The sequence below is a fragment of the Dermacentor andersoni genome, chromosome 1 (genome assembly GCF_023375885.2).
Source record: "Dermacentor andersoni chromosome 1, qqDerAnde1_hic_scaffold, whole genome shotgun sequence".
Classification (NCBI taxonomy): Eukaryota; Metazoa; Arthropoda; class Arachnida; order Ixodida; family Ixodidae; genus Dermacentor; species Dermacentor andersoni.
Genome location: NC_092814.1, coordinates 322,079,057 through 322,092,148, shown reverse-complemented (window position 1 = coordinate 322,092,148; position 13,092 = coordinate 322,079,057).

Below are 13,092 nucleotides of genomic sequence, written 5' to 3'. Positions count from 1 at the left end.
GCCATATTGCCCGACATCGACTTGTGAATTCGCAGGACAATCAGCGGCGGTTATACGAAGCCCGTCATCATGACGACCTTTACACACCGGGCGCCCTGGCTCTCCTTTGGTCACCGTCGCGACGCGTTCGCCTCTCGGAGAAATTACTTCCACGCTACTCTGGCCCTTACCGTGTCTTGCGTCAAGAAACTGACGTCGCGTTTGAAATCGCTCCTCTTGAGCCAACCGTGGGTCAGCACCACTCCAATGTGGTCCACGTCACGCGTCTGAAGTCGTATCACTCGCCCGCCTCCTAACCAGCACGGAGCCGGTACTTCAGCCGCCGGGGGTCATGTGACACGCTGACGAAGAAGACATTTTAAGCTTGGTTCGAAGAAGACGACGCTCTGGACTTGGCGCGCTGTCGGCCATCTTGTCAGCTGCGACAGGTATTGTAAATATCCTGTAAATATACTTCTGACTACTTTCCACCCCGTAACAATTTATATATATATATATATATATATATATATATATATATATATATATATATATATATATATATATATATATATATATATATATATATATATATATTTCTTGTACATGAACAAACTTCGTGTGACCTCGAAGAATTGTTCACTGGAGTGATGGCCTTATATGAGAATTCACAAGACCTGATCATAGAAGACAGTTCAGTTTCACAGCTACTTCGCTATCATTAATACTGATTCGCCTTTCCGGCGAAACTGCAGCTTCTCTCTGTCTTTTTTTCTTCTGTGAGTCCGAGCATAAGCGCTCCTGCGCATGACTGCTGTTGATTCTGATTCGAGTGAATCCGGCTTGGCCTCATTTCTCTGTTACTGAGTGAATTATACAGAGTGTCCCAATTATCATGCACCAAAACTTAAAGAAAGAGCAGTTGGGTTACTCGAAAAAAACTTATTACATATTGTTTCCAGTACAGTGTAGTAGCCGCCAATAATTATTTCGTTCTTGAAATTCAATTCAATTTCAATGAATTATATAATTCGGGAAGTACTGTCCTAATTATCAAAGTGTCAATGAGGCATTTGTAGCTACTCCCAGGCACTCCCGAGTGACATGTAAGTGCTGTATTTTCAGCGACGTACTAATTGCGTGCATTTTTTTCCCGACTGGCAAACAAACCTGCAGAAATATGAAAAATACGACGTGACTGCGCTCCCCACCCGCATCATAAAGCAGCGCCCTCAAATAAGCAAATTGAAGGCAACTGCGTTGCCTGTCGCAAACCCGAAAGGACAGCGCATCACCTTGATAATAGTATGGAAGGAGCACCAACAGCTGATTTCGCGGCTTTGCAGCTATTCCTTCCTCTCTACGTCACACTTTTTATCCGTCTCTCAAGGCCGACTGATCATATTGATAACAAAAGCCCCTTGATAACGCGGCCGAAGCGCCACTCTGACCAAGCACGAAACGCGAAAAGCAATGTAATAGATATGTTTCCAAATCCCGGCTTTGCTCGCGGCGCATCGACAGTGTGCGCGCGCAGCCATATTTCGCGCCAGAAACTTGCTTCAGACCAAAGCCAAATTAATTTCATTATTTAATTAATTAATTAATTTTAGTTTTCATGAGGGTGTATACGTGCTGCAAAAACATGGCATAGAATAAAAGCGATATAAACAGATCGGGAAGCGACCCACATGTTGAGAAAACGCTAAACCGATGCGTTCAAGAAAGCAAATAACCACTTTTAAATTAGCCTAATTGGCACTCGGGACGCCTGCACAAAAAACAAGCAAAAATACATCAGATTTCAGTTGGCCCTTATTATCTACGAACTCGTAAGCGCTGTTGAACACCAGCTGCTGCCTAGAAGAAGTGTTCGAATAGGTCTGCTTCTGCAGCTACGCCAGTACTGAGTCCGCTTTATCACATCTTCAGTGACTTTACTGATGACTGACGCTCGAATTATACGGCAGACATCAATTGATTGATTGATTGATTGATTGATTGATTGATTGATTGATTGATTGATTGATTGATTGATTGATTGATTGATTGATTGAAAACTTCATTGTTCCACCGAGCTGGGGTGCCCGCCTCTTAACCTACACGTAGGTAGGGGGGGGGGGGGGGGGGGGAGGACGAAGCAGTCCCCGCGCGTTGAGGACGGTGAGTCTTCACGGCCTCAACGGCCAGGCGGATTGCTCGACGCTGGTCGGCTTCAGCCTCGCTCTGGAGCAAGGCCTCCCAGGCTTCTCTACTGTCAATGTTTTCCTTGGCCCCTGGGGAGCCAGCACACTCCCATATTATATGGTCTAGCGTACCTTTTTGCTTACAAATTTAGCAGAGGGCGTCGTTATTCTTGTCTTGAGCTAATCTGACGTCCGTCCCGATCATGGAAGCACAATGTTTCGCATAGGGCCAAAGAGAGAAATCAAGTGGAGATAGCTCAGGTGACCTAGCGGGCCAATTTATAGGCCCGTGCCTTCCAATCTATGCCGCATGAAAAGTCGCATACAGCCAGTTTCGTGCTCCGCTGCTGCTGTGTGCTGGTGCTCCATCTTGCTGATACCACAGAAGTGGAAGACGTGACAGCGGGACTTCACTGACAACCTCATCCACCACTCCTTCAAGGATATTGTCCATGTAACGCTGTCCAGTCAATGTGTGATGGAAGAAGATGGGACTGATTATTGCATCGACGTAAAGTCCGCACCCCACATTGAACGACCACTGGTACTAGTGCCAATTGCGTTTACCCAGTGTGTATTGTAGTCACTCCAATAATGAGCCTTATGCAAAATTTACCTGGGCGTTTCTGTGAAAATCGGCTTCATCTGTGCACATAATTTTGGTCAAAAAGTCCGGTGACTCATCGGCTTTTGTGGGGGCCCAATTCGAGAAATCTAGACCATTCTGCAGGTCCTTATCTTCCAAGCATTGGTGCTGGTTAAAGTGGTACGGGTGAAAGGCCGTCGCTTAGAATCCTGCAAACTGATGACTTGGAAACTGATACCTGGGCGGCCACGTTCCGCACGCTAGCATGAGAATTTGTGGCCATAAATGCTATGACATCCATGCGGGGCTGGGATTCAAATATGGAGTCCTCCGCCGCTGTTTCTGGCAGCTGCCAGTTTGTCTCAGGTTTTCATGATTTCTGATGACAGTCGATGCGTTGCTTCTACCACTACACTTCAATGACTGATATATATTTACGGCCTTCCTCTTGTTGCCATTTGCAGCTCCAAAGGCAAAGATCTTGTTTTCCTTCTGCTCATTAGAGAAAGGCACGGCGACTGAGACGAAACAAAACGCACCTTTAAAGGGAAGCTGAAAGCTTTTCCAGAAAAAATGAGTGAAGAGCAGTACGCCGTGGTTTTCAACCCTCTGAATTAGAATATCGCATCGAAACTGAGCGAAGGAAAGCGCAAACATATTTTATTTCGACGAAAAGTGCAGCAGCAGAAACGCGCAGCTCGCGCGCCTCGTTTCCGCCTGTGATTGGTCAGGCACCTCGTGACGTCAACAATGGTGTTCGTCCGGACCGACTGCTGCCGCAGCACACGAAGCACGGTGCAAAGTAGTTTGGTGGTGTTTTGCTGAGACGGTCATGGAAATTTTCGAGAGCTTGCGTTTCTCTGAGGAGTTCGGCGTTAAGTCCAAACTCTACGAGAGCGATTTTGCGCGCGACGGTGACGGTGATATTGCGCGCGACAGTGATCTCTAATAGATGGGTTATAATACCCATTAAAATTGGATAGGGAGCATAGCTTATTATGCTCTTGAATAAGCAGTGCCCATACATGTAGCTTATTGTATTGAAGCTTGGTTTTAATTTCTCCTAACTTGGAGTTTAGGCCCCGACAATTCCACTGTAGAATTCCATCCTGTGACAGCTGCTGCAGAGAATTAGCCATGATGCAGGCAATTCTGAACGAGCAACGTTAGTTGAGCAAGTTGATCTAAAACTGCTGTCCAAACAGCTTGGTTGACCTGTGGTGTCGGACGAGATCCAGGCGTAACGGTGGCATTCGCAGTGGTTGATGTGTCACGTGTTGGTCCTATTTTCTGACGACGCAGAATTACCAATTCTTTATGTTTGCGTAGTCGCTCAATCTCTCTGGCCAGTGCGTCTATCCGAGCGTCAATGTCATCGTGGTCATCATCCGACTGATGCAGAGGTTCCGGTAATTTCTGTTTCTTTGTCTGCGACTGCTTGCCACGTTTAAGAACAGAAGAATACAGTTGTGTTTCTGGGGCTTTTTCTTCTTCTGCCAATAGCATCTCTGGCTCTTCTGCAAGAACCTTGTAACGATTGTGTGTTGTTGCGATAGTCGTTTTTGGTATAGCCTTTCGTATCCGTATTGTGGTCTTCTGTTCAGTCGGACAGTTTGTGCTTGTCATATCGTGTTCATCAGATTTACATAAGCCACATCGATATCGTGGTTGGCTTTCTGGTGTGAGCTTTTCTGGATCAATAGTACGCTGTAGGCAAAATGCCTGCATGTGTCCACGTTGAAAGCAGCGGTAGCAGAATATTGCTCGAGGGAGGTAGGGTTTAGGTCGCAGTATGCAACCATAGTAATAAAACCGTTCTGGGATACATTGAGGGCCCTGTACCGTCACTAAGCATGTACGGCTTTTGCCCATGAATTTAGCTGCGAGCACCCTCTGTGTCGTGGAGGTCAATTCACGACATATTATCTCAGGGGTGTCTTCCGGGTCAATGCCATAGACAACACACCTCTGTATATTAGGGCCCGATGCAAAGTAGCACTGCACAGGTAGGTGTTGTCCTTCTGACAGCGGGATAGATGTTAAACTGCACATTTTCTGCACATCACTGAGAGATGCCAAGTGCACAGTGATCGAGTTGGTAGATTTATATGCTGCGAACCCTTTGTATCCAGTGGTTTTAAGAGATTGGTCGATGGCCCTTTGGACATATTTTGTGGCTACTGAAGTTATGTCGTAGCATGAAAGGGGGCGTATATGAACTCGATATGATTGAGAAGATGCAATCTGCCTGTCGTCATACTTTGCGTCATATTCATATATACAGAAATGGGCGGCGAGTATTAGGACAGTATTTTGACACAACAGCAACGCAAGGAACCAACCATTCATTAAAAAAAAAGCTTACTAGCTCTCTTCATCGCAAGGGGGAATTAGCATTTCGTACTTAAGCAGCATTAAAGGGAAGCTGAAACACTTTTCGAAAAAAATGAGTTCTCTGCGGCATTCTACAGTTTTGAGTCCCCTGAACACGAATATCTGGTTCAAAAAGGGCAGAAACAAACGCAAGCGGCTGTTTTTCCAAGAAAACGCGCACCAGCGCCTCAGGGCATCGCGCGAACGCCGCTGTTGCCCGTGATTGGTCGGGGCCGCTGTGACGTCATTCGCGGCAGTCGCCGGTCGGCGCCGCCGTTTCAGAGCGTAGCATGCTGTTCTGTTCTGGCTTCATAGCTGAGTCAAAGTTCTTTATTCTATGGCTGAGTTGTAAGCATTATGGAACGTTCTCGCTGTCTCGGACAGCTTGTGTTTTCGCCGTACATGTTCGAACCGACAGCCGATGCGGAAAACGATGGCGGCAACGACGATGTTGAGTGTGCCAACAGCGAGAGCGATCGATGTGCGCACCTTCTCGCGCGTTGGAAATCTTAGCTGGTACGTATATTTTTTTTTTCATGTAGCTCCACGTTTCAATGACGGGAGAAAAAATGCGCTAAAGTGTCACTGGGAAGTTGCTGCTGGAAGAATGCCGAAGCACTAACTTCTCATTAGATTGTAAACACGGGTGCAATTACGCGATGTCAAGCACCATGCCGCTGCTTGTCTAAAGTTCCGTGGTTTTTTGCGTGTTGATACACGATCGCGAACATGAGTGCCGTGTTTGGCTACTTCAAGCTCTTCAACATTATCTGCCTGTGTCACACTGGCTGCTTCAAACTCTTCGATTGGTGATGGTAGTGGAACAGGTTCATCAGGGGATCGATTATCTAGGTGCTCTGCTAGAACCTGAAAGAGTGCAAGGCATGGATGTCATGAATTTCACCATATCATACATATCTGCAAACCTGACAACAGTTGGATTACTTCCAGTAATTGGAATACTTTTTCAGTAATTTATGGGATGGATTAGTTGTCTAGTGATTTAGCAATATGAATTATTTGGTGTCTGTAATTTCATGGCTGAAGTAATTTATTATTTGCGTTAAATATGCACCAGTAAGTTGTGTACGGTGCCAGAACGTTGGTAGTGTCGTGAGGTGTCGTGGAGGAACATGGGGGGGAGGGCATGAAATGTTGGCAAGTGTATGTTACCTTGAAGAAAGGTTGGCGTCCCTTTAAACTTTGCTTTTTGCTTCTTGTATGCATGAAAACTTTTTGGAAGCAATCGTAAAGTAATACCATTTTTGAAAGCGGTAATCGGTAATGTAATTCAAATTGATGATTGTAGTAAGAAAGTAATGAGTAATGTAATATAATTACTTCCAAATAATAATTTTGTCATGCCTGATACATAGCTAGTTCTCTAGGTACAAAGGCAAGAAACATTTATTGTGCAGCAGCGATGCCTGTATTGGGCTAGACGACATCGAACGCTGACAAGTTCAATACCTCACAACGTTACCTCATTACTTGAGCCCGTTCGCCTAGCCACGGGCGCGGCTGTCCCGACGCTCGTTTTTGCGGCATTTCGCTGCTGGTAGCAAGCTGTGAGTGCGAAATCTACGGAACGAAGTTTTTACACGCCAAGTTCAACTACTGTATCGCGAGCATGAAAATATTACCGGAACGCCTCATGTCGTGCGATTTGAACACGAATGCTGAACAGCTAAACCTGCGGGCACCGCGTGGTATGACGAATAGCAAATATCACGTAATGCACAAGCGTACCCCCGGTCAGTTATTTCACCGTATCAAAACAGCACCGAACAAACAGCCGTAGTACAGTATTACGTGACACAGCGGAGGGGAAAAACAGGATGAAGACGGCAAGCTGTTTGCACGCATGTGCATATTCCCGGCTGTGCCTCCACCTCGCTTCGTCAAAGGCCGCTGTAAGGCCCTTTGTTCGACACTCAGGTGATCATCTGTTTAAAACATTGCCCGTGTGCACATTAAAACCCTTACCTCACCCTTTCTCCTCTTGGCGAAGGCCGCTCTTGGAAATGGCGAGGTGTTTGTCTTGTGGGAGAATATAGACGGAACAACGCCGGGCTTCAGTCGCGCCGATTTAATTGGAATACCGATTGCCGCATCATTGTCAAGCTCCGATGATAATCACTGTCGCGGAAATGGTCCGAACACAGCACAGTTGATTTCGTCGGCAAGAAATTATCTCTCCTCACCGCACGGACCCACTGCGCTGCAAGTTTCTTGTCCTTCGGGAACATGTGAAACACCACATCGTCTCGGCCGCCTGTGATCGCACAGCCGAATGTGCACAAAACGAGGGCAGGTTAGGCGCCCTTGGCTGTAGGCACTCACGCAGCACAGAAAGGAAGCACAGTTCACGAAAATCGCAAAAGAAAACAAACGTCAGCGGCGGCATATCTCTTGTAGCGTCGTTTAGTAAAGCGCAGGACGGGAAGAAACATGCCAGCACATGCCAGCACGCCGGTCCGGCAGTACGGTCCCCGCGAGTGACGTCACTCTCGCCGGTTCTCTCCTCTGGCAACCACCTCACCCGGCGCTCCGGGAAGCGACGGGGGCGTGTCCGCGGGGGGGATTTAGAAAGCTATTTCTGCCCCTTATATTAACAAAACAAAGAAAAAATTTCAGAACCGTAAATGAATAGGTCTGTTCTTCTCAACCCCAGCAATTCATGGAAATTGAAAACCACTTCAGCTTCCCTTTAAAGTCTATATATGTATTACTGGTATTATTAAATAAACGAGAAGAAAGGGGGTTAACCGAGGGGCCCGATTTTTATTAGTCATATCATAACGAACCAACAAACACTGACACCAAGGACAACATAGGGGAAATTACTTGTGCTTAATAAATGAAATAAAAAAACGATAAATAAATGGAAATGAAACTGGATGAAAAACAACGTGCCGCAGGTGAGGAACGATCCCGCAACCTTCGCAGTTCGCGTGCGATGCTCTACCAATTAAGCCACCTGCGGGATTCGGTTCCCACCGGCGGCAAGTTGTTTTCTCATCCACTTTAATTTCCATTAATTTATTGTTTCTTTATTTCATTTATTAGGCACAAGTAATTTTCCCTATGTTGCTCTTGGTGTCAGTGTTTTGTTGGCTTCTTATGATGTAAGTTTTGCGAGGTTATATATAACTCGGGTAAGTTCATACTAAGTGCTGCTAGGTTTTGCTAAGTTGGGCGGCGTCGAGCATTCAGTCGGCAGCGTTCGTTGTCTCTGGCCCGAAACTCGGGATCCTAGGCGACGACGTTTGTCGGCGGCGGCCTCGGTGCGATGTGCAGGATCAGCTTTCCTTCGTCGATCGCAGTCCCTCTGAGCCGCGCGCCGAGCTTCCTCGTAGGCGGCTTCTTCCTCGGGAGTGTCGCCTTTCTTCGGTCGCCCCATGGTAGAGGTGCACGCATGTTCACTGGACGAGAGAGGCGACACCCGCGACACGTCTGTCGGCGCGCCGGCTGCTCAGAGCTTTCTAGCATGTCAGTGAAGTCACACGACTAAGCGGACAATTGCTTCTCCTCGACCGCCGGGGAGAGGGCAGGCGGAGCGCACGCATGCCGCGGTGAGGCTGCCCCCCTACGCACGTGTGTGAAACGAGGAGGTTAGGTGGAGGTGTGCATCCCAGCTCGGCGACGCACAGCTGGGCCGAGCTTTCAGCCGGCACGAAACAGACTTACGAAAAGCTTAACAGCTCCGCTGTAAAAAAATTGCCAAAATGACCGGCAATAGCTGATCAAGTAGCAGAAATAAGTGAGAAAATCTTAAAGGGGCACTAAAGGTTAATATTAAGTCAACGTGAACTGTTGAAATACCATCCCGCAAATCTCGAAACGCTTTTTCATGCGAAGAAGAGACTTATTTTAAAAGAAAATGCGTTCTGAAACGTCCGCGTACCTCTAGCGCAGTTCAAATCGCCCGCCCTCCGATCGAGGAGTGGTGACGTCATGGTCTCATAGTGACGTTGCGCCGTCGCTGAGTAAAACGGCGCTCGCAGACGGCGCTATGGCTTTTCTGCGCAAAACGCAAACGCGCGGCCAGAAACAGAGCCAAGACACAGCCGACTGCAGCGCAAAAGCGGAACTATTGTGGCGAGCGGAAGGGAAAGCGCGCGACAATAAGCTGGTTCTTTATTTTATCACGTCAACTTTGACGCTCGTTGCAATGGACAACTCTGACAACGACACATTGGCTCGCGAGGCTGGGCTCGACTTCAGTGATTTAAGCACTGGTGAACGTGACCTGCTGTTGAGGGCTCGCACTGCCAGCATCGTTGCGTACTACTACGACGGCAACTTATGTCATGGCTGTACATATTAGCACATTTGTAGCTTTTCCTTCGTGAAAACCAAATGCTGCACTCACCACCCCGTTTTCGACCTGCAGTTCTTGCGCTTCGGACAATGCAGGCAAGGCCGACGGAACAGCGGTACGGGAAAGCATTGCTTTGAAAGGCACTCCACACGATTTCAGTAAGTCGGCGTTGAACTCCTATTCCTCTGGACGAAAGTGCAGCGAGCACACTATATGCGATTTTTCGGCTCTTTGCTAACGCGCTTTGGCAGAGGTACGACACTTAACCACTTCGATCGGAGAGGTTCACTCGTTGGCACACAGTGATAAGTAACGTTGGATTCGCCGCTGCAACTGCCCTTGGCCAAGTTCCGTGGACCATTCGCGCATCCCACGACATCACATGGACGTGACATTCTCGCTGCTTGTTCCCAATGCAAGTTTCGCGAGCCAGCAGAACTAGCGCAGCACGACGCGTTAACAAAACGACTGAAACTACAAAGCGCGTGCGGCGCAGAGTCGAGCGCGCAGAGTCGAGCGAAAACGAAACCTTTCGACCACCCATACGACTGAAGGGTAACGTCAAAGTGTTTTTCTTAGAATGGAACAGAAGTAGACAAGTAGCATTTTCTTCCGTCTTATAACATAATAAAATGATCTTATTAATACGAGTAGTTGAGTACTAGTGACATAAATTATGATGAGGAGTGCCTTCGTCATCGGGCTAGTACCGGAATGGCGCTGGGGAGGTCTCAAATGGTGTCATGCATTTACCTCAATTTTTCGGTTACTAAAGCTCTGTTCGCGATTATATTGATGCCTTAGACATTCTATAGCATTGCTTTATCACTTTAACTTGTCTTCATAGTAATCTTCAGTGTCCCTTCAAGCACACGATCTAGATAACCACGATAGAAAGGAGGACGGTGCTCAGTTACACAGAAAAGAAGGCTGCTGAACTGTAGTTTCAACTTATTTGATGTGCACGAAAGCTGCGAAGCCTGGGTCGAATGCAAACGACATACACGAAGTATAAAACCACCTGGAACCATTGGAAAGGCAAAAGTACAGAAGTGCGTTGATAACAGCATGAACTGAAATACTGGTTGAGTGAATCGCCAAATAAACGCGCTCTGAGTGAGGAAAGGCGATACGCAGCTCAAAACAAAATACGCCAACTCCGGCATAAAAATGATATAACGTCCAATAGCAAGAAAATTTAACAGGTTTTTGTTGACTATTACCCAGACATAATCGGGAATGAAATAAACCCGAAAAGTGAGCTCGGGGACGAATTTCTACCCTTAATGTCAAAGTTATATAACAGTACTCGGGAACCTCTTGAAGCGCCTATCAGCAAGGAGAAAGTGAGTAGTGCACTTAATGACTTGACATTGGGTAAAGCACCAGGGCCGGACGTCTTGGGAGCTGCTTTTCATAAAGCTTTTGAAGATCAACTTGCACTTCTTTTCTTTGTCATGATCACAGATTGTGCATGCAGAAAAATCTATGCCGGATTTTTTTTCGTACTGTCTATACAGTACTTATTCCCAAAACTGACCAACGAGAGAAATTGCTTTTCGTAGAGACGTATCGCCCGATAACGCTTACGGACACTGACTACAAAGTATACATGAACTTTTAGCTAAAAGAATAGAGTGAGTTATTACAGAATTTGTTGGATGCCATCAAACGTGCGGTCTGAAAGGTCGCTCAATTACTACGAATTTGCATATCGCTCGCAGCATTTTGGAGTGCTGTGATACATTCGATGGCCAAATCGCAGTGATGCAACTAGACCTTGCAAAGGTATTTGACCGCGTGTCACGTGATGTTCTCTTTTCTGTCCTCGAGCAAACTAACATAGGTAACGGGATAATAAATGGTTTGAAATGGTTTACAGCCACTTCTCGGTACGCATCATAGTGAATAAGAAACTAAGTGAAGCTGTCCCAGTTCTTTCATCCATAAAGCATGGGTGTCCACTTTCGCCTCTCCTTTTTGCAATTTATCTTCAGCCGTTTTGCTTAAAACTAATAAAAATGAGCAAATCGATGGTTTTAAGCTCCAGTCATCTCACGTGAAAGTTCTGGCTTACGTGCACGAAATTGCGGTCTTCTGCAGAGATCGGCGAAGTGTTCAACACGTCACAACTACTGGAAAAAATTTTTGTCAGCAAACAAGGGGGTCAAATCATCTGCGAAAACAGTATCGAATTTCGGCTTGGGCGCTGGGATATTTTGACGCTCCATTTCGCTAACCAGTAGTGGACAACAGTTCCTTCTAAATGCCTAGGTGTGCCTCCGGAGCATTGTGACAGGAGTACAGAATATTGGGGCGAAGTTACGCCAAGGTTAAGGGAGAAAGCGACAGACTGGCACGGCGAAACCTATAAATGTTTGATAAGGCTACTTACTGTAACATATTTTTAGTTGCCGAAGTATGGTACGTTCTGCAATTTTGGTCTATGTCCCGTGTAAACGTACAGAAAGTACATAGGGTGTTCGCGCTGTCATCTGGGGTTCCTTCCACTTGGGAGAGGGTCAGTCGGACCAATTTGTTTCGGTCTGTTCAACAGGGGGGTCTTGGACTCACAAACTTGTTTGTTCGTCAACTTGTTTCCCGTTTCATGTTCTTTTGGGATCAGGAGAACCCTTTCTTACGTTCAATGATGCAAGGACGACTAAGAAGTGTGCTTCCAGATTTTATTGTATCTAGTGTGTGCAACTTGGCCGGAAGAGTCAAGGGATATGCAAATGAGGTGGTTGCCTCATATCAATTGTTAATGGCTCGTTTCTCATTGCAGTACCTAAGCGTGGCAACAGAAAAGATTCTTCACAAAGATTTGATTGATCTAATGTTGCTAGTTCCCATGTATAGGTCGATATACTGTGGAGGCCCGGGAAATGATGCTTTAAAAAGAGTTAAGCAGATAGATGCCTGTGAAACAACGAACAAAGTAATTCTTTTCTAAATTACACAATAACAATATTCTCGTTAAAGCGTGGCTGGCTGAAAAGGGAATATTTGTGTCATGGATAACAAACTGTCTACTGTGGAAAAAGCTAGAAACACTCGAGCATGCAGTCGTAGAGTGCTGGGACGCGATATTTTTTGGGGATGTGATGCAGAGGACCCTGAAAAAAGGGATACCCATAACTCCTATTCGCATAAGTTTCGCACCTACCCGTGGACAGTGAAAGCGGCATGCCGTATGATATGATCATGCGTCTGGGCCTTGTCAGGATTGGGAGCTCAATCCCATCGCTCGTAACCCGTTGTCAAGATTGGAGTCCGGCATGAATTAGAAGGTAACTGGCCCGCCCATGCCGTCATGCAACTTATCCACGCTGAGGACGTTGATGAAGGGAAGGACTGCTTAATTCTCATCTAGAACGAGGAATATGGGTTTATTTACAGTATCTACAAGCAGTTCATCAGTCTAACATGACTTCTTGAGAAAGAGTGTCAGTCTAACATGATTGCTTGAGAGAGTGCACGGAGCAGCCGCGCAACAGTGGTTTATAAACACTCAGTCCCCCCCCCCCCCCCCCCTGATACCCAGGTGACGGACGGCCGTCCAGTCATCGTAAGCAAGTCGCCTCTCTGCGGGACGGTTTGCACACACACACTTCCTTGCGCGAGGTTCACGGGCCGGAGCCGAT